The sequence below is a fragment of the Toxotes jaculatrix genome, chromosome 16 (assembly GCF_017976425.1).
Source record: "Toxotes jaculatrix isolate fToxJac2 chromosome 16, fToxJac2.pri, whole genome shotgun sequence".
Taxonomy (NCBI): Eukaryota; Metazoa; Chordata; class Actinopteri; family Toxotidae; genus Toxotes; species Toxotes jaculatrix.
The window spans coordinates 6,552,104-6,577,125 of record NC_054409.1 but is presented as its reverse complement, the minus strand read 5'-3'; positions in this window follow the sequence as shown (position 1 = coordinate 6,577,125).

The window sequence follows — 25,022 nt, the reverse complement described above, 5'->3', positions numbered from 1 at the left end:
ATAGTATGGCGTTTTTTTTCGGCCAAAAACAGTCAAAATTTTTTTCGACCTCAAAATGTCATAAAAAACGTCATAGTATAGTATGGCGTTTTTTTCGGCCAAAAACAGTCAACTTTTTTTTCGACCTCAAAATGTCATAAAAAACGTCATAGTATAGTATGGCGTTTTTTTCGGCCAAAAACAGTCAACTTTTTTTTCGACCTCAAAATGTCATAAAAAACGTCATAGTATAGTATGGCGTTTTTTTTCGGGCAAAAAAAGTCAACTTTTATTTCGACCTCAAAATGTCATAAAAAACGTCATAGTATAGTATGGCGTTTTTTTCGGCCAAAAAAAGTCAAAAAAATTTTCGGCCTCAAAATGTCATAAAAAACGTCATAGTATAGTATGGCGTTTTTTTCGGGCAAAAAAAGTCAACTTTTATTTCGACCTCAAAATGTCATAAAAAACGTCATAGTATAGTATGGCGTTTTTTTCGGCCAAAAAAAGTCAAAAAAATTTTCGGCCTCAAAATGTCATAAAAAACGTCATAGTATAGTATGCCGTTTTTTTCGGCCAAAAAAAGTCATAATTTTTTTCGACCTCAAAATGTCATAAAAAACGTCATAGTATAGTATGGCGTTTTTTTCGGCCTCAAAATGTCGAAAAACGTCATAGTATAGTATGGCGTTTTTTTTCGGCCAAAAAAAGTCAACTTTTTTTTCGACCTCAAAATGTCAAAAAAAACGTCATAGTATAGTATGGCGTTTTTTTTGGGCAAAAAGAGTCAAAATTTTTTTCTACCTCAAAATGTCATAAAAAACGTCATAGTATAGTATGGCGTCTTTTTCGGCCAAAAAAAGTCAACTTTTTTTTCGACCTCAAAATGTCATAAAAAACGTCATAGTATAGTATGGCGTTTTTTTCGGCCAAAAACAGTCAAAAAAATTTTCGGCCTCAAATTGTCATAAAAAACGTCATAGTATAGTATGGCGTTTTTTTCGGCCAAAAACAGTCAACTTTTTATTCGACCTCAAAATGTCATAAAAAACGTCATAGTATAGTATGGCGTTTTTTTCGGGCAAAAAAAGTCAACTTTTTTTTCGGCCTCAAATTGTCATAAAAAACGTCATAGTATAGTATGGCGTTTTTTTCGGCCAAAAAAAGTCAACTTTTATTTCGACCTCAAAATGTCATAAAAAATGTCATAGTATAGTATGGCGTTTTTTTTTCGGCCAAAAAAAGTCAAAAAAATTTTCGGCCTCAAAATGTCATAAAAAACGTCATAGTATAGTATGGCGTTTTTTTCGGCCTCAAAATGTCGAAAAACGTCATAGTATAGTATGGCGTTTTTTTTCGGCCAAAAAAAGTCAACTTTTTTTTCGACCTCAAAATGTCAAAAAAAACGTCATAGTATAGTATGGCGTTTTTCTCGGCCAAAAACAGTCATAGTATAGTATGGCGTTTTTTTCGGCCTCAAAATGTCGAAAAACATCATAGTATAGTATGGCGTTTTTTTCGGGCAAAAAAAGTCAACTTTTATTTCGACCTCAAAATGTCATAAAAAACGTCATAGTATAGTATGGCGTTTTTTTCGGCCAAAAAAAGTCAAAATTTTTTTCGACCTCAAAATGTCATAAAAAATGTCATAGTATAGTATGGCGTTTTTTTCGGCCAAAAAAAGTCAACTTTTTTTTCGACCTCAAAATGTCATAAAAAACGTCATAGTATAGTATGGCGTTTTTTTCGGCCAAAAACAGTCAAAAAAATTTTCGGCCTCAAATTGTCATAAAAAACGTCATAGTATAGTATGGCGTTTTTTTCGGGCAAAAAAAGTCAACTTTTATTTCGACCTCAAAATGTCATAAAAAACGTCATAGTATAGTATGGCGTTTTTTTCGGCCAAAAAAAGTCAAAAAAATTTTCGGCCTCAAAATGTCATAAAAAACGTCATAGTATAGTATGGCGTTTTTTTTCGGCCAAAAAAAGTCAACTTTTTTTTCGACCTCAAACGTCATAGTATAGTATGGCGTTTTTTTCGGCCAAAAACAGTCAAAAAAATTTTCGGCCTCAAATTGTCATAAAAAACGTCATAGTATAGTATGGCGTTTTTTTCGGGCAAAAAAAGTCAACTTTTATTTCGACCTCAAAATGTCATAAAAAACGTCATAGTATAGTATGGCGTTTTTTTCGGCCAAAAAAAGTCAAAAAAATTTTCGGCCTCAAAATGTCATAAAAAACGTCATAGTATAGTATGGCGTTTTTTTCGGCCAAAAAAAGTCATAATTTTTTTCGACCTCAAAATGTCATAAAAAACGTCATAGTATAGTATGGCGTTTTTTTTCGGCCAAAAAAAGTCAACTTTTTTTTCGACCTCAAACGTCATAGTATAGTATGGCGTTTTTTTTCGGCCAAAAACAGTCAACTTTTTTTTCGACCTCAAAATGTCGTAAAAAAAGTCATAGTATAGTATGCCGTTTTTTTCGGCCAAAAAAAGTCAACTTTTTTTTCGACCTCAAAATGTCATAAAAAATGTCATTGTATAGTATGGCGTTTTTTTCGGGCAAAAAAAGTCAAAAAAATTTTCGGCCTCAAATTGTCATAAAAAACGTCATAGTATAGTATGGCGTTTTTTTCGGGCAAAAAAAGTCAACTTTTATTTCGACCTCAAAATGTCATAAAAAACGTCATAGTATGGTATGGCGTTTTTTTCGGCCAAAAACAGTCAACTTTTTTTTCGACCTCAAAATGTCATAAAAAACGTCATAGTATAGTATGGCGTTTTTTTCCGCCAAAAAAAGTCAAAAAAATTTTCGGCCTCAAATTGTCATAAAAAACGTCATAGTATAGTATGCCGTTTTTTTCGGGCAAAAAAAGTCAACTTTTATTTCGACCTCAAAATGTCATAAAAAACGTCATAGTATAGTATGGCGTTTTTTTCGGCCAAAAAAAGTCAACTTTTTTTTCGACCTCAAAATGTCATAAAAAACGTCATAGTATAGTATGGCGTTTTTTTCCGGCAAAAAGAGTCAAAATTTTTTTCGACCTCAAAATGTCATAAAAAACGTCATAGTATAGTATGGCGTTTTTTTCGGCCTCAAAATGTCATAAAAAACGTCATAGTATAGTATGGCGTTTTTTTCGGGCAAAAAAAGTCAACTTTTATTTCGACCTCAAAATGTCATAAAAAACGTCATAGTATGGTATGGCGTTTTTTTTCGGCCAAAAACAGTCAACTTTTTTTTCGACCTCAAAATGTCATAAAAAACGTCATAGTATAGTATGGCGTTTTTTTCGGCCAAAAACAGTCAAAATTTTTTCGACCTCAAAATGTCGAAAAACGTCATAGTATAGTATGGCGTTTTTTTCGGGCAAAAAAAGTCAACTTTTATTTCGACCTCAAAATGTCATAAAAAACGTCATAGTATAGTATGGCGTTTTTTTCGGCCAAAAAAAGTCAAAAAAATTTTCGGCCTCAAAATGTCATAAAAAACGTCATAGTATAGTATGCCGTTTTTTTCGGCCAAAAAAAGTCATAATTTTTTTCGACCTCAAAATGTCATAAAAAACGTCATAGTATAGTATGGCGTTTTTTTCGGCCTCAAAATGTCGAAAAACGTCATAGTATAGTATGGCGTTTTTTTTCGGCCAAAAAAAGTCAACTTTTTTTTCGACCTCAAAATGTCATAAAAAACGTCATAGTATAGTATGGCGTTTTTTTCGGCCAAAAACAGTCAAAATTTTTTTCGACCTCAAAATGTCATAAAAAACGTCATAGTATAGTATGGCGTTTTTTTCGGCCAAAAACAGTCAACTTATTTTTCGACCTCAAAATGTCATAAAAAACGTCATAGTATAGTATGGCGTTTTTTTCGGCCAAAAACAGTCAACTTATTTTTCGACCTCAAAATGTCATAAAAAACGTCATAGTATAGTATGGCGTTTTTTTCGGCCAAAAACAGTCAACTTTTTTTTCGACCTCAAAATGTCATAAAAAACGTCATAGTATAGTATGGCGTTTTTTTCGGCCAAAAACAGTCAACTTTTTTTTCGACCTCAAAATGTCATAAAAAACGTCATAGTATAGTATGGCGTTTTTTTCGGCCAAAAACAGTCAACTTTTTTTTCGACCTCAAAATGTCATAAAAAACGTCATAGTATAGTATGGCGTTTTTTTCGGCAAAAAAAAGTCAACTTTTATTTCGACCTCAAAATGTCATAAAAAACGTCATAGTATAGTATGGCGTTTTTTTCGGACAAAAACAGTCAACTTTTTTTTCGACCTCAAAATGTCATAAAAAACGTCATAGTATAGTATGGCGTTTTTTTCGGCCAAAAAAATTAAACTTTTTTTTCGACCTCAAAATGTCATAAAAAACGTCATAGTATAGTATGGCGTTTTTTTCGGCCAAAAAAAGTCAAAATTTTTTTCGACCTCAAAATGTCATAAAAAACGTCATAGTATAGTATGGCGTTTTTTTCGGCCAAAAAAAGTCAACTTTTATTTCGACCTCAAAATGTCATAAAAAACGTCATAGTATAGTATGGCGTTTTTTTCGGGCAAAAAAAGTCAACTTTTATTTCGACCTCAAAATGTCATAAAAAACGTCATAGTATAGTATGCCGATTTTTTCGGCCAAAAAAAGTCAAAAAAAATTTCGGTCTCAAAATGTCATAAAAAACGTCATAGTATAGTATGCCGTTTTTTTCGGCCAAAAAAAGTCATAATTTTTTTCGACCTCAAAATGTCATAAAAAACGTCATAGTATAGTATGGCGTTTTTTTCGGCCTCAAAATGTCGAAAAACGTCATAGTATAGTATGGCGTTTTTTTTCGGCCAAAAAAAGTCAACTTTTTTTTCGACCTCAAAATGTCAAAAAAAAACGTCATAGTATAGTATGGCGTTTTTTTCGGCCAAAAACAGTCAAAATTTTTTTCGACCTCAAAATGTCATAAAAAACGTCATAGTATAGTATGGCGTTTTTTTCGACCTCAAAATGTCGAAAAACGTCATAGTATAGTATGGCGTTTTTTTTCGGCCAAAAAAAGTCAACTTTTTTTTCGACCTCAAAATGTAAAAAAAAACGTCATAGTATAGTATGGCGTTTTTTTCGGCCAAAAACAGTCAACTTTTTTTTCGACCTCAAAATGTTATAAAAAACGTCATAGTATAGTATGGCGTTTTTTTCGGCCAAAAAAAGTCAACTTTTTTTTCGACCTCAAAATGTCATAAAAAACGTCATAGTATAGTATGGCGTTTTTTTCGGACAAAAAGAGTCAAAATTTTTTTCGACCTCAAAATGTCATAAAAAACGTCATAGTATAGTATGGCGTTTTTTTCGGGCAAAAAAAGTCAACTTTTTTTTCGACCTCAAAATGTCATAAAAAACGTCATAGTATAGTATGGCGTTTTTTTCGGCCAAAAAAAGTCAAAAAAATTTTCGGCCTCAAAATGTCATAAAAAACGTCATAGTATAGTATGGCGTTTTTTTCGGGCAAAAAAAGTCAACTTTTATTTCGACCTCAAAATGTCATAAAAAACGTCATAGTATAGTATGGCGTTTTTTTCGGCCAAAAAAAGTCAAAAAAATTTTCGGCCTCAAAATGTCATAAAAAACGTCATAGTATAGTATGCCGTTTTTTTCGGCCAAAAAAAGTCATAATTTTTTTCGACCTCAAAATGTCATAAAAAACGTCATAGTATAGTATGGCGTTTTTTTCGGCCTCAAAATGTCGAAAAACGTCATAGTATAGTATGGCGTTTTTTTTCGGCCAAAAAAAGTCAACTTTTTTTTCGACCTCAAAATGTCAAAAAAAACGTCATAGTATAGTATGGCGTTTTTTTCGGCCAAAAACAGTCAAAATTTTTTTCGACCTCAAAATGTCATAAAAAACGTCATAGTATAGTATGGCGTTTTTTTCGGCCAAAAACAGTCAACTTTTTTTTCGACCTCAAAATGTCATAAAAAACGTCATAGTATAGTATGGCGTTTTTTTCGGCCAAAAACAGTCAACTTTTTTTTCGACCTCAAAATGTCATAAAAAACGTCATAGTATAGTATGGCGTTTTTTTTCGGGCAAAAAAAGTCAACTTTTATTTCGACCTCAAAATGTCATAAAAAACGTCATAGTATAGTATGGCGTTTTTTTCGGCCAAAAACAGTCAACTTTTTTTTCGACCTCAAAATGTCATAAAAAACGTCATAGTATAGTATGGCGTTTTTTTCGGCCAAAAACAGTCAACTTTTTTTTCGACCTCAAAATGTCATAAAAAATGTCATAGTATAGTATGGCGTTTTTTTCGGGCAAAAAAAGTCAAAAAAATTTTCGGCCTCAAATTGTCATAAAAAACGTCATAGTATAGTATGGCGTTTTTTTCGGGCAAAAAAAGTCAACTTTTATTTCGACCTCAAAATGTCATAAAAAACGTCATAGTATAGTATGGCGTTTTTTTCGGCCAAAAAAAGTCAACTTTTATTTCGACCTCAAAATGTCATAAAAAACGTCATAGTATAGTATGGCGTTTTTTTCGGCCTCAAAATGTCGAAAAACGTCATAGTATAGTATGGCGTTTTTTTTCGGCCAAAAAAAGTCAACTTTTTTTTCGACCTCAAAATGTCAAAAAAAAACGTCATAGTATAGTATGGCGTTTTTTTCGGCCAAAAACAGTCAAAATTTTTTTCGACCTCAAAATGTCATAAAAAACGTCATAGTATAGTATGGCGTTTTTTTCGACCTCAAAATGTCGAAAAACGTCATAGTATAGTATGGCGTTTTTTTTCGGCCAAAAAAAGTCAACTTTTTTTTCGACCTCAAAATGTAAAAAAAAACGTCATAGTATAGTATGGCGTTTTTTTCGGCCAAAAACAGTCAACTTTTTTTTCGACCTCAAAATGTTATAAAAAACGTCATAGTATAGTATGGCGTTTTTTTCGGCCAAAAAAAGTCAACTTTTTTTTCGACCTCAAAATGTCATAAAAAACGTCATAGTATAGTATGGCGTTTTTTTCGGACAAAAAGAGTCAAAATTTTTTTCGACCTCAAAATGTCATAAAAAACGTCATAGTATAGTATGGCGTTTTTTTCGGGCAAAAAAAGTCAACTTTTTTTTCGACCTCAAAATGTCATAAAAAACGTCATAGTATAGTATGGCGTTTTTTTCGGCCAAAAAAAGTCAAAAAAATTTTCGGCCTCAAAATGTCATAAAAAACGTCATAGTATAGTATGGCGTTTTTTTCGGGCAAAAAAAGTCAACTTTTATTTCGACCTCAAAATGTCATAAAAAACGTCATAGTATAGTATGGCGTTTTTTTCGGCCAAAAAAAGTCAAAAAAATTTTCGGCCTCAAAATGTCATAAAAAACGTCATAGTATAGTATGCCGTTTTTTTCGGCCAAAAAAAGTCATAATTTTTTTCGACCTCAAAATGTCATAAAAAACGTCATAGTATAGTATGGCGTTTTTTTCGGCCTCAAAATGTCGAAAAACGTCATAGTATAGTATGGCGTTTTTTTTCGGCCAAAAAAAGTCAACTTTTTTTTCGACCTCAAAATGTCAAAAAAAACGTCATAGTATAGTATGGCGTTTTTTTCGGCCAAAAACAGTCAAAATTTTTTTCGACCTCAAAATGTCATAAAAAACGTCATAGTATAGTATGGCGTTTTTTTCGGCCAAAAACAGTCAACTTTTTTTTCGACCTCAAAATGTCATAAAAAACGTCATAGTATAGTATGGCGTTTTTTTCGGCCAAAAACAGTCAACTTTTTTTTCGACCTCAAAATGTCATAAAAAACGTCATAGTATAGTATGGCGTTTTTTTTCGGGCAAAAAAAGTCAACTTTTATTTCGACCTCAAAATGTCATAAAAAACGTCATAGTATAGTATGGCGTTTTTTTCGGCCAAAAACAGTCAACTTTTTTTTCGACCTCAAAATGTCATAAAAAACGTCATAGTATAGTATGGCGTTTTTTTCGGCCAAAAACAGTCAACTTTTTTTTCGACCTCAAAATGTCATAAAAAATGTCATAGTATAGTATGGCGTTTTTTTCGGGCAAAAAAAGTCAAAAAAATTTTCGGCCTCAAATTGTCATAAAAAACGTCATAGTATAGTATGGCGTTTTTTTCGGGCAAAAAAAGTCAACTTTTATTTCGACCTCAAAATGTCATAAAAAACGTCATAGTATAGTATGGCGTTTTTTTCGGCCAAAAAAAGTCAACTTTTATTTCGACCTCAAAATGTCATAAAAAACGTCATAGTATAGTATGCCGTTTTTTTCGGCCAAAAAAAGTCATAATTTTTTTCGACCTCAAAATGTCATAAAAAACGTCATAGTATAGTATGGCGTTTTTTTCGGCCTCAAAATGTCGAAAAACGTCATAGTATAGTATGGCGTTTTTTTTCGGCCAAAAAAAGTCAACTTTTTTTTCGACCTCAAAATGTCAAAAAAAAACGTCATAGTATAGTATGGCGTTTTTTTCGGCCAAAAACAGTCAAAATTTTTTTCGACCTCAAAATGTCATAAAAAACGTCATAGTATAGTATGGCGTTTTTTTCGACCTCAAAATGTCGAAAAACGTCATAGTATAGTATGGCGTTTTTTTTCGGCCAAAAACAGTCAACTTCTTTTTCGACCTCAAAATGTCAAAAAAAACGTCATAGTATAGTATGGCGTTTTTTTCGGCCAAAAACAGTCAACTTTTTTTTCGACCTCAAAATGTTATAAAAAACGTCATAGTATAGTATGGCGTTTTTTTCGGCCAAAAAAAGTCAACTTTTTTTTCGACCTCAAAATGTCATAAAAAACGTCATAGTATAGTATGGCGTTTTTTTCGGACAAAAAGAGTCAAAATTTTTTTCGACCTCAAAATGTCATAAAAAACGTCATAGTATAGTATGGCGTTTTTTTCGGGCAAAAAAAGTCAACTTTTTTTTCGACCTCAAAATGTCATAAAAAACGTCATAGTATAGTATGGCGTTTTTTTCGGCCAAAAAAAGTCAAAAAAATTTTCGGCCTCAAAATGTCATAAAAAACGTCATAGTATAGTATGGCGTTTTTTTCGGGCAAAAAAAGTCAACTTTTATTTCGACCTCAAAATGTCATAAAAAACGTCATAGTATAGTATGGCGTTTTTTTCGGCCAAAAAAAGTCAAAAAAATTTTCGGCCTCAAAATGTCATAAAAAACGTCATAGTATAGTATGCCGTTTTTTTCGGCCAAAAAAAGTCATAATTTTTTTCGACCTCAAAATGTCATAAAAAACGTCATAGTATAGTATGGCGTTTTTTTCGGCCTCAAAATGTCGAAAAACGTCATAGTATAGTATGGCGTTTTTTTTCGGCCAAAAAAAGTCAACTTTTTTTTCGACCTCAAAATGTCAAAAAAAACGTCATAGTATAGTATGGCGTTTTTTTCGGCCAAAAACAGTCAAAATTTTTTTCGACCTCAAAATGTCATAAAAAACGTCATAGTATAGTATGGCGTTTTTTTCGGCCAAAAACAGTCAACTTTTTTTTCGACCTCAAAATGTCATAAAAAACGTCATAGTATAGTATGGCGTTTTTTTCGGCCAAAAACAGTCAACTTTTTTTTCGACCTCAAAATGTCATAAAAAACGTCATAGTATAGTATGGCGTTTTTTTTCGGGCAAAAAAAGTCAACTTTTATTTCGACCTCAAAATGTCATAAAAAACGTCATAGTATAGTATGGCGTTTTTTTCGGCCAAAAAAAGTCAAAAAAATTTTCGGCCTCAAAATGTCATAAAAAACGTCATAGTATAGTATGGCGTTTTTTTCGGGCAAAAAAAGTCAACTTTTATTTCGACCTCAAAATGTCATAAAAAACGTCATAGTATAGTATGGCGTTTTTTTCGGCCAAAAAAAGTCAAAAAAATTTTCGGCCTCAAAATGTCATAAAAAACGTCATAGTATAGTATGCCGTTTTTTTCGGCCAAAAAAAGTCATAATTTTTTTCGACCTCAAAATGTCATAAAAAACGTCATAGTATAGTATGGCGTTTTTTTCGGCCTCAAAATGTCGAAAAACGTCATAGTATAGTATGGCGTTTTTTTTCGGCCAAAAAAAGTCAACTTTTTTTTCGACCTCAAAATGTCAAAAAAAACGTCATAGTATAGTATGGCGTTTTTTTTGGGCAAAAAGAGTCAAAATTTTTTTCTACCTCAAAATGTCATAAAAAACGTCATAGTATAGTATGGCGTCTTTTTCGGCCAAAAAAAGTCAACTTTTTTTTCGACCTCAAAATGTCATAAAAAACGTCATAGTATAGTATGGCGTTTTTTTCGGCCAAAAACAGTCAAAAAAATTTTCGGCCTCAAATTGTCATAAAAAACGTCATAGTATAGTATGGCGTTTTTTTCGGCCAAAAACAGTCAACTTTTTATTCGACCTCAAAATGTCATAAAAAACGTCATAGTATAGTATGGCGTTTTTTTCGGGCAAAAAAAGTCAACTTTTTTTTCGGCCTCAAATTGTCATAAAAAACGTCATAGTATAGTATGGCGTTTTTTTCGGGCAAAAAAAGTCAACTTTTATTTCGACCTCAAAATGTCATAAAAAATGTCATAGTATAGTATGGCGTTTTTTTTCGGCCAAAAAAAGTCAAAAAAATTTTCGGCCTCAAAATGTCATAAAAAACGTCATAGTATAGTATGGCGTTTTTTTCGGCCTCAAAATGTCGAAAAACGTCATAGTATAGTATGGCGTTTTTTTTCGGCCAAAAAAAGTCAACTTTTTTTTCGACCTCAAAATGTCAAAAAAAACGTCATAGTATAGTATGGCGTTTTTCTCGGCCAAAAACAGTCATAGTATAGTATGGCGTTTTTTTCGGCCTCAAAATGTCGAAAAACATCATAGTATAGTATGGCGTTTTTTTCGGGCAAAAAAAGTCAACTTTTATTTCGACCTCAAAATGTCATAAAAAACGTCATAGTATAGTATGGCGTTTTTTTCGGCCAAAAAAAGTCAAAATTTTTTTCGACCTCAAAATGTCATAAAAAATTTCATAGTATAGTATGGCGTTTTTTTCGGCCAAAAAAAGTCAACTTTTTTTTCGACCTCAAAATGTCATAAAAAACGTCATAGTATAGTATGGCGTTTTTTTCGGCCAAAAACAGTCAAAAAAATTTTCGGCCTCAAATTGTCATAAAAAACGTCATAGTATAGTATGGCGTTTTTTTCGGGCAAAAAAAGTCAACTTTTATTTCGACCTCAAAATGTCATAAAAAACGTCATAGTATAGTATGGCGTTTTTTTCGGCCAAAAAAAGTCAAAAAAATTTTCGGCCTCAAAATGTCATAAAAAACGTCATAGTATAGTATGGCGTTTTTTTTCGGCCAAAAAAAGTCAACTTTTTTTTCGACCTCAAACGTCATAGTATAGTATGGCGTTTTTTTCGGCCAAAAACAGTCAAAAAAATTTTCGGCCTCAAATTGTCATAAAAAACGTCATAGTATAGTATGGCGTTTTTTTCGGGCAAAAAAAGTCAACTTTTATTTCGACCTCAAAATGTCATAAAAAACGTCATAGTATAGTATGGCGTTTTTTTCGGCCAAAAAAAGTCAAAAAAATTTTCGGCCTCAAAATGTCATAAAAAACGTCATAGTATAGTATGGCGTTTTTTTCGGCCAAAAAAAGTCATAATTTTTTTCGACCTCAAAATGTCATAAAAAACGTCATAGTATAGTATGGCGTTTTTTTTCGGCCAAAAAAAGTCAACTTTTTTTTCGACCTCAAACGTCATAGTATAGTATGGCGTTTTTTTCGGCCAAAAACAGTCAACTTTTTTTTCGACCTCAAAATGTCGTAAAAAAAGTCATAGTATAGTATGCCGTTTTTTTCGGCCAAAAAAAGTCAACTTTTTTTTCGACCTCAAAATGTCATAAAAAATGTCATTGTATAGTATGGCGTTTTTTTCGGGCAAAAAAAGTCAAAAAAATTTTCGGCCTCAAATTGTCATAAAAAACGTCATAGTATAGTATGGCGTTTTTTTCGGGCAAAAAAAGTCAACTTTTATTTCGACCTCAAAATGTCATAAAAAACGTCATAGTATGGTATGGCGTTTTTTTCGGCCAAAAACAGTCAACTTTTTTTTCGACCTCAAAATGTCATAAAAAACGTCATAGTATAGTATGGCGTTTTTTTCCGCCAAAAAAAGTCAAAAAAATTTTCGGCCTCAAATTGTCATAAAAAACGTCATAGTATAGTATGGCGTTTTTTTCGGGCAAAAAAAGTCAACTTTTATTTCGACCTCAAAATGTCATAAAAAACGTCATAGTATAGTATGGCGTTTTTTTCGGCCAAAAAAAGTCAACTTTTTTTTCGACCTCAAAATGTCATAAAAAACGTCATAGTATAGTATGGCGTTTTTTTCCGGCAAAAAGAGTCAAAATTTTTTTCGACCTCAAAATGTCATAAAAAACGTCATAGTATAGTATGGCGTTTTTTTCGGCCTCAAAATGTCATAAAAAACGTCATAGTATAGTATGGCGTTTTTTTCGGGCAAAAAAAGTCAACTTTTATTTCGACCTCAAAATGTCATAAAAAACGTCATAGTATGGTATGGCGTTTTTTTCGGCCAAAAACAGTCAACTTTTTTTTCGACCTCAAAATGTCATAAAAAACGTCATAGTATAGTATGGCGTTTTTTTCCGCCAAAAAAAGTCAAAAAAATTTTCGGCCTCAAAATGTCATAAAAAACGTCATAGTATAGTACGGCCTTTTTTTCGGCCAAAAAAAGTCAACTTTTTTTTTGACCTCAAAATGTCATAAAAAACGTCATAGTATAGTACGGCGTATTTTTCAGCCAAAAAAAGTCAACTTTTTTTTTGACCTCAAAATGTCATAAAAAACGTCATAGTATAGTATGGCGTTTTTTTCGGGCAAAAAAAGTCAAAAAAATTTTCGGCCTCAAAATGTCATAAAAAACGTCATAGTATAGTATGGCGTTTTTTTCGGCCAAAAAAAGTCAACTTTTTTTTCGGCCTCAAAATGTCATAAAAAACGTCATAGTATAGTATGGCGTTTTTTTCGGGCAAAAAAAGTCAAAAAAATTTTCGGCCTCAAAATGTCATAAAAAACGTCATAGTATAGTATGGCGTTTTTTTTCGGCCAAAAAAAGTCAAAATTTTTTTCGACCTCAAAATGTCATAAAAAACGTCATAGTATAGTATGGCGTTTTTTTCGGCCAAAAACAGTCTACTTATTTTTCGACCTCAAAATGTCATAAAAAACGTCATAGTATAGCATGGCGTTTTTTTCGGCCAAAAACAGTCAACTTATTTTTCGACCTCAAAATGTCATAAAAAACGTCATAGTATAGCATGGCGTTTTTTTCGGCCAAAAACAGTCAACTTTTTTTTCGACCTCAAAATGTCATAAAAAACGTCATAGTATAGTATGGCGTTTTTTTCGGCCAAAAACAGTCAACTTTTTTTTCGAACTCAAAATGTCATAAAAAACGTCATAGTATAGTATGGCGTTTTTTTCGGCCAAAAACAGTCAACTTTTTTTTCGACCTCAAAATGTCATAAAAAACGTCATAGTATAGTATGGCGTTTTTTTCGGCCAAAAACAGTCAACTTTTTTTTCGACCTCAAAATGTCATAAAAAACGTCATAGTATAGTATGGCGTTTTTTTCGGCCAAAAAAAGTCAACTTTTTTTTCGACCTCAAAATGTCATAAAAAACGTCATAGTATAGTATGGCGTTTTTTTCCGCCAAAAAAAGTCAACTTTTTTTTCGACCTCAAAATGTCATAAAAAACGTCATAGTATAGTATGGCGTTTTTTTTCCGCCAAAAACAGTCAAAAAAATTTTCGGCCTCAAATTGTCATAAAAAACGTCATAGTATAGTATGGCGTTTTTTTCGGCCAAAAACAGTCAACTTTTTTTTCGACCTCAAAATGTCATAAAAAACGTCATAGTATAGTATGGCGTTTTTTTCGGCCAAAAAAAGTCAACTTTTATTTCGACCTCAAAATGTCATAAAAAACGTCATAGTATAGTATGGCGTTTTTTTCGGCCAAAAACAGTCAACTTATTTTTCGACCTCAAAATGTCATAAAAAACGTCATAGTATAGTATGGCGTTTTTTTCGGCCAAAAACAGTCAACTTTTTTTTCGAACTCAAAATGTCATAAAAAACGTCATAGTATAGTATGGCGTTTTTTTCGGCCAAAAACAGTCAACTTTTTTTTCGACCTCAAAATGTCATAAAAAACGTCATAGTATAGTATGGCGTTTTTTTCGGGCAAAAAAAGTCAACTTTTTTTTCGACCTCAAAATGTCATAAAAAACGTCATAGTATAGTATGGCGTTTTTTTCCGCCAAAAAAAGTCAACTTTTTTTTCGACCTCAAAATGTCATAAAAAACGTCATAGTATAGTATGGCGTTTTTTTCGGGCAAAAACAGACAAAAAAATTTTTGGCCTCAAATTGTCATAAAAAACGTCATAGTATAGTATGGCGTTTTTTTCGGCCAAAAACAGTCAACTTTTTTTTCGACCTCAAAATGTCATAAAAAACGTCATAGTATAGTATGGCGTTTTTTTCGGCCAAAAACAGTCAACTTTTTTTTCGACCTCAAAATGTCATAAAAAACGTCATAGTATAGTATGGCGTTTTTTTCGGGCAAAAAAAGTCAACTTTTATTTCGACCTCAAAATGTCATAAAAAACGTCATAGTATAGTATGGCGTTTTTTTCGGCCAAAAAAAGTCAACTTTTTTTTCGACCTCAAAATGTCATAAAAAACGTCATAGTATAGTATGGCGTTTTTTTCCGGCAAAAAGAGTCAAAATTTTTTTCGACCTCAAAATGTCATAAAAAACGTCATAGTATAGTATGGCGTTTTTTTCGGCCTCAAAATGTCATAAAAAACGTCATAGTATAGTATGGCGTTTTTTTCGGCCAAAAACATTCAACTTTTTTTTCGACCTCAAAATGTCATAAAAAACGTCATAGTATAGTATGCCGTTTTTTTCGGCCAAAAAAAGTCAACTTTTATTTCGACCTCAAAATGTCATAAAAAACGTCATAGTATAGTATGGCGTTTTTTTCGGCCAAAAACAGTCAACTTTTTTTTCGACCTCAAAATGTCATAAAAAACGTCATAGTATAGTATGGCGTTTTTTTCGGGCAAAAAGAGTCAAAATTTTTTTCTACCTCAAAATGTCATAAAAAACGTCATAGTATAGTATGGCGTCTTTTTCGGCCAAAAAAAGTCAACTTTTTTTTCGACCTCAAAATGTCATAAAAAACGTCATAGTATAGTATGGCGTTTTTTTCGGCCAAAAACAGTCAAAAAAAATTTCGGCCTCAAATTGTCATAAAAAACGTCATAGTATAGTATGGCGTTTTTTTCGGGCAAAAAAAGTCAAAAAAATTTTCGGCCTCAAATTGTCATAAAAAACGTCATAGTATAGTATGGCGTTTTTTTCGGGCAAAAAAAGTCAACTTTTATTTCGACCTCAAAATGTCATAAAAAACGTCATAGTATAGTATGGCGTTTTTTTCGGCCAAAAAAAGTCAACTTTTTTTTCGACCTCAAAATGTCATAAAAAACGTCATAGTATAGTATGGCGTTTTTTTCCGGCAAAAAGAGTCAAAATTTTTTTCGACCTCAAAATGTCATAAAAAACGTCATAGTATAGTATGGCGTTTTTTTCGGCCTCAAAATGTCATAAAAAACGTCATAGTATAGTATGGCGTTTTTTTCGGGCAAAAAAAGTCAACTTTTATTTCGACCTCAAAATGTCATAAAAAACGTCATAGTATGGTATGGCGTTTTTTTCGGCCAAAAACAGTCAACTTTTTTTTCGACCTCAAAATGTCATAAAAAACGTCATAGTATAGTATGGCGTTTTTTTCCGCCAAAAAAAGTCAAAAAAATTTTCGGCCTCAAAATGTCATAAAAAACGTCATAGTATAGTACGGCCTTTTTTTCGGCCAAAAAAAGTCAACTTTTTTTTTGACCTCAAAATGTCATAAAAAACGTCATAGTATAGTACGGCGTATTTTTCAGCCAAAAAAAGTCAACTTTTTTTTTGACCTCAAAATGTCATAAAAAACGTCATAGTATAGTATGGCGTTTTTTTCGGGCAAAAAAAGTCAAAAAAATTTTCGGCCTCAAAATGTCATAAAAAACGTCATAGTATAGTATGGCGTTTTTTTCGGCCAAAAAAAGTCAACTTTTTTTTCGGCCTCAAAATGTCATAAAAAACGTCATAGTATAGTATGGCGTTTTTTTCGGGCAAAAAAAGTCAAAAAAATTTTCGGCCTCAAATTGTCATAAAAAACGTCATAGTATAGTATGGCGTTTTTTTCGGGCAAAAAAAGTCAACTTTTATTTCGACCTCAAAATGTCATAAAAAACGTCATAGTATAGTATGGCGTTTTTTTCGGCCAAAAACAGTCAACTTATTTTTCGACCTCAAAATGTCATAAAAAACGTCATAGTATAGTATGGCGTTTTTTTCGGCCAAAAACAGTCAACTTTTTTTTCGAACTCAAAATGTCATAAAAAACGTCATAGTATAGTATGGCGTTTTTTTCGGGCAAAAAGAGTCAAAATTTTTTTCTACCTCAAAATGTCATAAAAAACGTCATAGTATAGTATGGCGTCTTTTTCGGCCAAAAAAAGTCAACTTTTTTTTCGACCTCAAAATGTCATAAAAAACGTCATAGTATAGTATGGCGTTTTTTTCGGCCAAAAACAGTCAAAAAAAATTTCGGCCTCAAATTGTCATAAAAAACGTCATAGTATAGTATGGCGTTTTTTTCGGGCAAAAAAAGTCAAAAAAATTTTCGGCCTCAAATTGTCATAAAAAACGTCATAGTATAGTATGGCGTTTTTTTCGGGCAAAAAAAGTCAACTTTTATTTCGACCTCAAAATGTCATAAAAAACGTCATAGTATAGTATGGCGTTTTTTTCGGCCAAAAAAAGTCAACTTTTTTTTCGACCTCAAAATGTCATAAAAAACGTCATAGTATAGTATGGCGTTTTTTTCCGGCAAAAAGAGTCAAAATTTTTTTCGACCTCAAAATGTCATAAAAAACGTCATAGTATAGTATGGCGTTTTTTTCGGCCTCAAAATGTCATAAAAAACGTCATAGTATAGTATGGCGTTTTTTTCGGGCAAAAAAAGTCAACTTTTATTTCGACCTCAAAATGTCATAAAAAACGTCATAGTATGGTATGGCGTTTTTTTCGGCCAAAAACAGTCAACTTTTTTTTCGACCTCAAAATGTCATAAAAAACGTCATAGTATAGTATGGCGTTTTTTTCCGCCAAAAAAAGTCAAAAAAATTTTCGGCCTCAAAATGTCATAAAAAACGTCATAGTATAGTACGGCCTTTTTTTCGGCCAAAAAAAGTCAACTTTTTTTTTGACCTCAAAATGTCATAAAAAACGTCATAGTATAGTACGGCGTATTTTTCAGCCAAAAAAAGTCAACTTTTTTTTTGACCTCAAAATGTCATAAAAAACGTCATAGTATAGTATGGCGTTTTTTTCGGGCAAAAAAAGTCAAAAAAATTTTCGGCCTCAAAATGTCATAAAAAACGTCATAGTATAGTATGGCGTTTTTTTCGGCCAAAAAAAGTCAACTTTTTTTTCGGCCTCAAAATGTCATAAAAAACGTCATAGTATAGTATGGCGTTTTTTTCGGGCAAAAAAAGTCAAAAAAATTTTCGGCCTCAAATTGTCATAAAAAACGTCATAGTATAGTATGGCGTTTTTTTCGGGCAAAAAAAGTCAACTTTTATTTCGACCTCAAAATGTCATAAAAAACGTCATAGTATAGTATGGCGTTTTTTTCGGCCAAAAACAGTCAACTTATTTTTCGACCTCAAAATGTCATAAAAAACGTCATAGTATAGTATGGCGTTTTTTTCGGCCAAAAACAGTCAACTTTTTTTTCGACCTCAAAATGTCATAAAAAACGTCATAGTATAGTATGGCGTTTTTTTCCGCCAAAAAAAGTCAACTTTTTTTTCGACCTCAAAATGTCATAAAAAACGTCATAGTATAGTATGGCGTTTTTTTCGGCCAAAAACAGTCAAAAAAATTTTTGGCCTCAAATTGTCATAAAAAACGTCATAGTATAGTATGGCGTTTTTTTCGGCCAAAAACAGTCAACTTTTTTTTCGACCTCAAAATGTCATAAAAAACGTCATAGTATAGTATGGCGTTTTTTTCGGGCAAAAAAAGTCAACTTTTATTTCGACCTCAAAATGTCATAAAAAACGTCATAGTATAGTATGGCGTTTTTTTCGGCCAAAAAAAGTCAACTTTTTTTTCGACCTCAAAATGTCATAAAAAACGTCATAGTATAGTATGGCGTTTTTTTCCGGCAAAAAGAGTCAAAATTTTTTTCGACCTCAAAATGTCATAAAAAACGTCATAGTATAGTATGGCGTTTTTTTCGGCCTCAAAATGTCATAAAAAACGTCATAGTATAGTATGGCGTTTTTTTCGGCCAAAAACAGTCAACTTTTTTTTCGACCTCAAAATGTCATAAAAAACGTCATAGTATAGTATGGCGTTTTTTTCGGCCAAAAAAAGTCAACTTTTTTTTCGACCTCAAAATGTCATAAAAAACGTCATAGTATAGTATGGCGTTTTTTTCCGCCAAAAAAAGTCAACTTTTTTTTCGACCTCAAAATGTCATAAAAAACGTCATAGTATAGTATGGCGTTTTTTTCGGCCAAAAACAGTCAAAAAAATTTTTGGCCTCAAATTGTCATAAAAAACGTCATAGTATAGTATGGCGTTTTTTTCGGCCAAAAACAGTCAACTTTTTTTTCGACCTCAAAATGTCATAAAAAACGTCATAGTATAGTATGGCGTTTTTTTCGGCCAAAAAAAGTCAACTTTTATTTCGACCTCAAAATGTCATAAAAAACGTCATAGTATAGTATGGCGTTTTTTTCGGCCAAAAACAGTCAACTTATTTTTCGACCTCAAAATGTCATAAAAAACGTCATAGTATAGTATGGCGTTTTTTTCGACCAAAAACAGTCAACTTTTTTTTCGAACTCAAAATGTCATAAAAAACGTCATAGTATAGTATGGCGTTTTTTTCGGCCAAAAACAGTCAACTTTTTTTTCGACCTCAAAATGTCATAAAAAACGTCATAGTATAGTATGGCGTTTTTTTCGGGCAAAAAAAGTCAACTTTTTTTTCGACCTCAAAATGTCATAAAAAACGTCATAGTATAGTATGGCGTTTTTTTCCGCCAAAAAAAGTCAACTTTTTTTTCGACCTCAAAATGTCATAAAAAACGTCATAGTATAGTATGGCGTTTTTTTCGGCCAAAAACAGTCAAAAAAATTTTTGGCCTCAAATTGTCATAAAAAACGTCATAGTATAGTATGGCGTTTTTTTCGGCCAAAAACAGTCAACTTTTTTTTCGACCTCAAAATGTCATAAAAAACGTCATAGTATAGTATGGCGTTTTTTTCGGCCAAAAACAGTCAACTTTTTTTTCGACCTCAAAATGTCATAAAAAACGTCATAGTATAGTATGGCGTTTTTTTCGGGCAAAAAAAGTCAACTTTTATTTCGACCTCAAAATGTCATAAAAAACGTCATAGTATAGTATGGCGTTTTTTTCGGCCAAAAAAAGTCAACTTTTTTTTCGACCTCAAAATGTCATAAAAAACGTCATAGTATAGTATGGCGTTTTTTTCCGGCAAAAAGAGTCAAAATTTTTTTCGACCTCAAAATGTCATAAAAAACGTCATAGTATAGTATGGCGTTTTTTTCGGCCTCAAAATGTCATAAAAAACGTCATAGTATAGTACGGCCTTTTTTTCGGCCAAAAAAAGTCAACTTTTTTTTTGACCTCAAAATGTCATAAAAAACGTCATAGTATAGTACGGCGTATTTTTCAGCCAAAAAAAGTCAACTTTTTTTTTGACCTCAAAATGTCATAAAAAACGTCATAGTATAGTATGGCGTTTTTTTCGGGCAAAAAAAGTCAAAAAAATTTTCGGCCTCAAAATGTCATAAAAAACGTCATAGTATAGTATGGCGTTTTTTTCGGCCAAAAAAAGTCAACTTTTTTTTCGGCCTCAAAATGTCATAAAAAACGTCATAGTATAGTATGGCGTTTTTTTCGGGCAAAAAAAGTCAAAAAAATTTTCGGCCTCAAAATGTCATAAAAAACGTCATAGTATAGTATGGCGTTTTTTTTCGGCCAAAAAAAGTCAAAATTTTTTTCGACCTCAAAATGTCATAAAAAACGTCATAGTATAGTATGGCGTTTTTTTCGGCCAAAAACAGTCAACTTATTTTTCGACCTCAAAATGTCATAAAAAACGTCATAGTATAGCATGGCGTTTTTTTCGGCCAAAAACAGTCAACTTATTTTTCGACCTCAAAATGTCATAAAAAACGTCATAGTATAGCATGGCGTTTTTTTCGGCCAAAAACAGTCAACTTTTTTTTCGACCTCAAAATGTCATAAAAAACGTCATAGTATAGTATGGCGTTTTTTTCGGCCAAAAACAGTCAAAAAAATTTTCGGCCTCAAATTGTCATAAAAAACGTCATAGTATAGTATGGCGTTTTTTTCGGCCTCAAAATGTCATAAAAAACGTCATAGTATAGTATGGCGTTTTTTTCGGCCAAAAACAGTCAACTTTTTTTTCGACCTCAAAATGTCATAAAAAACGTCATAGTATAGTATGGCGTTTTTTTCCGCCAAAAAAAGTCAACTTTTTTTTCGACCTCAAAATGTCATAAAAAACGTCATAGTATAGTATGGCGTTTTTTTCGGCCAAAAACAGTCAACTTTTTTTTCGACCTCAAAATGTCATAAAAAACGTCATAGTATAGTATGGCGTTTTTTTCGGGCAAAAAAAGTCAACTTTTTTTTCGACCTCAAAATGTCATAAAAAACGTCATAGTATAGTATGGCGTTTTTTTCCGCCAAAAAAAGTCAACTTTTTTTTCGACCTCAAAATGTCATAAAAAACGTCATAGTATAGTATGGCGTTTTTTTCGGGCAAAAACAGACAAAAAAATTTTTGGCCTCAAATTGTCATAAAAAACGTCATAGTATAGTATGGCGTTTTTTTCGGCCAAAAACAGTCAACTTTTTTTTCGACCTCAAAATGTCATAAAAAACGTCATAGTATAGTATGGCGTTTTTTTCGGCCAAAAACAGTCAACTTTTTTTTCGACCTCAAAATGTCATAAAAAACGTCATAGTATAGTATGGCGTTTTTTTCGGGCAAAAAAAGTCAACTTTTATTTCGACCTCAAAATGTCATAAAAAACGTCATAGTATAGTATGGCGTTTTTTTCGGCCAAAAAAAGTCAACTTTTTTTTCGACCTCAAAATGTCATAAAAAACGTCATAGTATAGTATGGCGTTTTTTTCCGGCAAAAAGAGTCAAAATTTTTTTCGACCTCAAAATGTCATAAAAAACGTCATAGTATAGTATGGCGTTTTTTTCGGCCTCAAAATGTCATAAAAAACGTCATAGTATAGTATGGCGTTTTTTTCGGCCAAAAACATTCAACTTTTTTTTCGACCTCAAAATGTCATAAAAAACGTCATAGTATAGTATGCCGTTTTTTTCGGGCAAAAAAAGTCAACTTTTATTTCGACCTCAAAATGTCATAAAAAACGTCATAGTATAGTATGGCGTTTTTTTCGGCCAAAAACAGTCAACTTTTTTTTCGACCTCAAAATGTCATAAAAAACGTCATAGTATAGTATGGCGTTTTTTTCGGGCAAAAAGAGTCAAAAATTTTTTCTACCTCAAAATGTCATAAAAAACGTCATAGTATAGTATGGCGTCTTTTTCGGCCAAAAAAAGTCAACTTTTTTTTCGACCTCAAAATGTCATAAAAAACGTCATAGTATAGTATGGCGTTTTTTTCGGCCAAAAACAGTCAAAAAAAATTTCGGCCTCAAATTGTCATAAAAAACGTCATAGTATAGTATGGCGTTTTTTTCGGGCAAAAAAAGTCAAAAAAATTTTCGGCCTCAAATTGTCATAAAAAACGTCATAGTATAGTATGGCGTTTTTTTCGGGCAAAAAAAGTCAACTTTTATTTCGACCTCAAAATGTCATAAAAAACGTCATAGTATAGTATGGCGTTTTTTTCGGCCAAAAAAAGTCAACTTTTTTTTCGACCTCAAAATGTCATAAAAAACGTCATAGTATAGTATGGCGTTTTTTTCCGGCAAAAAGAGTCAAAATTTTTTTCGACCTCAAAATGTCATAAAAAACGTCATAGTATAGTATGGCGTTTTTTTCGGCCTCAAAATGTCATAAAAAACGTCATAGTATAGTATGGCGTTTTTTTCGGGCAAAAAAAGTCAACTTTTATTTCGACCTCAAAATGTCATAAAAAACGTCATAGTATGGTACGGCGTTTTTTTCGGCCAAAAACAGTCAACTTTTTTTTCGACCTCAAAATGTCATAAAAAACGTCATAGTATAGTATGGCGTTTTTTTCCGCCAAAAAAAGTCAAAAAAATTTTCGGCCTCAAAATGTCATAAAAAACGTCATAGTATAGTACGGCCTTTTTTTCGGCCAAAAAAAGTCAACTTTTTTTTTGACCTCAAAATGTCATAAAAAACGTCATAGTATAGTACGGCGTATTTTTCAGCCAAAAAAAGTCAACTTTTTTTTTGACCTCAAAATGTCATAAAAAACGTCATAGTATAGTATGGCGTTTTTTTCGGGCAAAAAAAGTCAAAAAAATTTTCGGCCTCAAAATGTCATAAAAAACGTCATAGTATAGTATGGCGTTTTTTTCGGCCAAAAAAAGTCAACTTTTTTTTCGGCCTCAAAATGTCATAAAAAACGTCATAGTATAGTATGGCGTTTTTTTCGGGCAAAAAAAGTCAAAAAAATTTTCGGCCTCAAATTGTCATAAAAAACGTCATAGTATAGTATGGCGTTTTTTTCGGGCAAAAAAAGTCAACTTTTATTTCGACCTCAAAATGTCATAAAAAACGTCATAGTATAGTATGGCGTTTTTTTCGGCCAAAAACAGTCAACTTATTTTTCGACCTCAAAATGTCATAAAAAACGTCATAGTATAGTATGGCGTTTTTTTCGGCCAAAAACAGTCAACTTTTTTTTCGACCTCAAAATGTCATAAAAAACGTCATAGTATAGTATGGCGTTTTTTTCGGGCAAAAAGAGTCAAAAAAATTTTCGGCCTCAAATTGTCATAAAAAACGTCATAGTATAGTATGGCGTTTTTTTCGGGCAAAAAAAGTCAACTTTTATTTCGACCTCAAAATGTCATAAAAAACGTCATAGTATAGTATGGCGTTTTTTTCGGCCAAAAACAGTCAACTTATTTTTCGACCTCAAAATGTCATAAAAAACGTCATAGTATAGTATGGCGTTTTTTTCGGCCAAAAACAGTCAACTTTTTTTTCGAACTCAAAATGTCATAAAAAACGTCATAGTATAGTATGGCGTTTTTTTCGGCCAAAAACAGTCAACTTTTTTTTCGACCTCAAAATGTCATAAAAAACGTCATAGTATAGTATGGCGTTTTTTTCCGCCAAAAAAAGTCAACTTTTTTTTCGACCTCAAAATGTCATAAAAAACGTCATAGTATAGTATGGCGTTTTTTTCGGCCAAAAACAGTCAAAAAAATTTTTGGCCTCAAATTGTCATAAAAAACGTCATAGTATAGTATGGCGTTTTTTTCGGCCAAAAACAGTCAACTTTTTTTTCGACCTCAAAATGTCATAAAAAACGTCATAGTATAGTATGGCGTTTTTTTCGGCCAAAAACAGTCAACTTTTTTTTCGACCTCAAAATGTCATAAAAAACGTCATAGTATAGTATGGCGTTTTTTTCGGGCAAAAAAAGTCAACTTTTATTTCGACCTCAAAATGTCATAAAAAACGTCATAGTATAGTATGGCGTTTTTTTCGGCCAAAAAAAGTCAACTTTTTTTTCGACCTCAAAATGTCATAAAAAACGTCATAGTATAGTATGGCGTTTTTTTCCGGCAAAAAGAGTCAAAATTTTTTTCGACCTCAAAATGTCATAAAAAACGTCATAGTATAGTATGGCGTTTTTTTCGGCCTCAAAATGTCATAAAAAACGTCATAGTATAGTATGGCGTTTTTTTCGGCCAAAAACAGTCAACTTTTTTTTCGACCTCAAAATGTCATAAAAAACGTCATAGTATAGTATGGCGTTTTTTTCCGCCAAAAAAAGTCAACTTTTTTTTCGACCTCAAAATGTCATAAAAAACGTCATAGTATAGTATGGCGTTTTTTTCGGCCAAAAACAGTCAAAAAAATTTTTGGCCTCAAATTGTCATAAAAAACGTCATAGTATAGTATGGCGTTTTTTTCGGCCAAAAACAGTCAACTTTTTTTTCGACCTCAAAATGTCATAAAAAACGTCATAGTATAGTATGGCGTTTTTTTCGGCCAAAAAAAGTCAACTTTTATTTCGACCTCAAAATGTCATAAAAAACGTCATAGTATAGTATGGCGTTTTTTTCGGCCAAAAACAGTCAACTTATTTTTCGACCTCAAAATGTCATAAAAAACGTCATAGTATAGTATGGCGTTTTTTTCGGCCAAAAACAGTCAACTTTTTTTTCGAACTCAAAATGTCATAAAAAACGTCATAGTATAGTATGGCGTTTTTTTCGGCCAAAAACAGTCAACTTTTTTTTCGACCTCAAAATGTCATAAAAAACGTCATAGTATAGTATGGCGTTTTTTTCGGGCAAAAAAAGTCAACTTTTTTTTCGACCTCAAAATGTCATAAAAAACGTCATAGTATAGTATGGCGTTTTTTTCCGCCAAAAAAAGTCAACTTTTTTTTCGACCTCAAAATGTCATAAAAAACGTCATAGTATAGTATGGCGTTTTTTTCGGCCAAAAACAGTCAAAAAAATTTTTGGCCTCAAATTGTCATAAAAAACGTCATAGTATAGTATGGCGTTTTTTTCGGCCAAAAACAGTCAACTTTTTTTTCGACCTCAAAATGTCATAAAAAACGTCATAGTATAGTATGGCGTT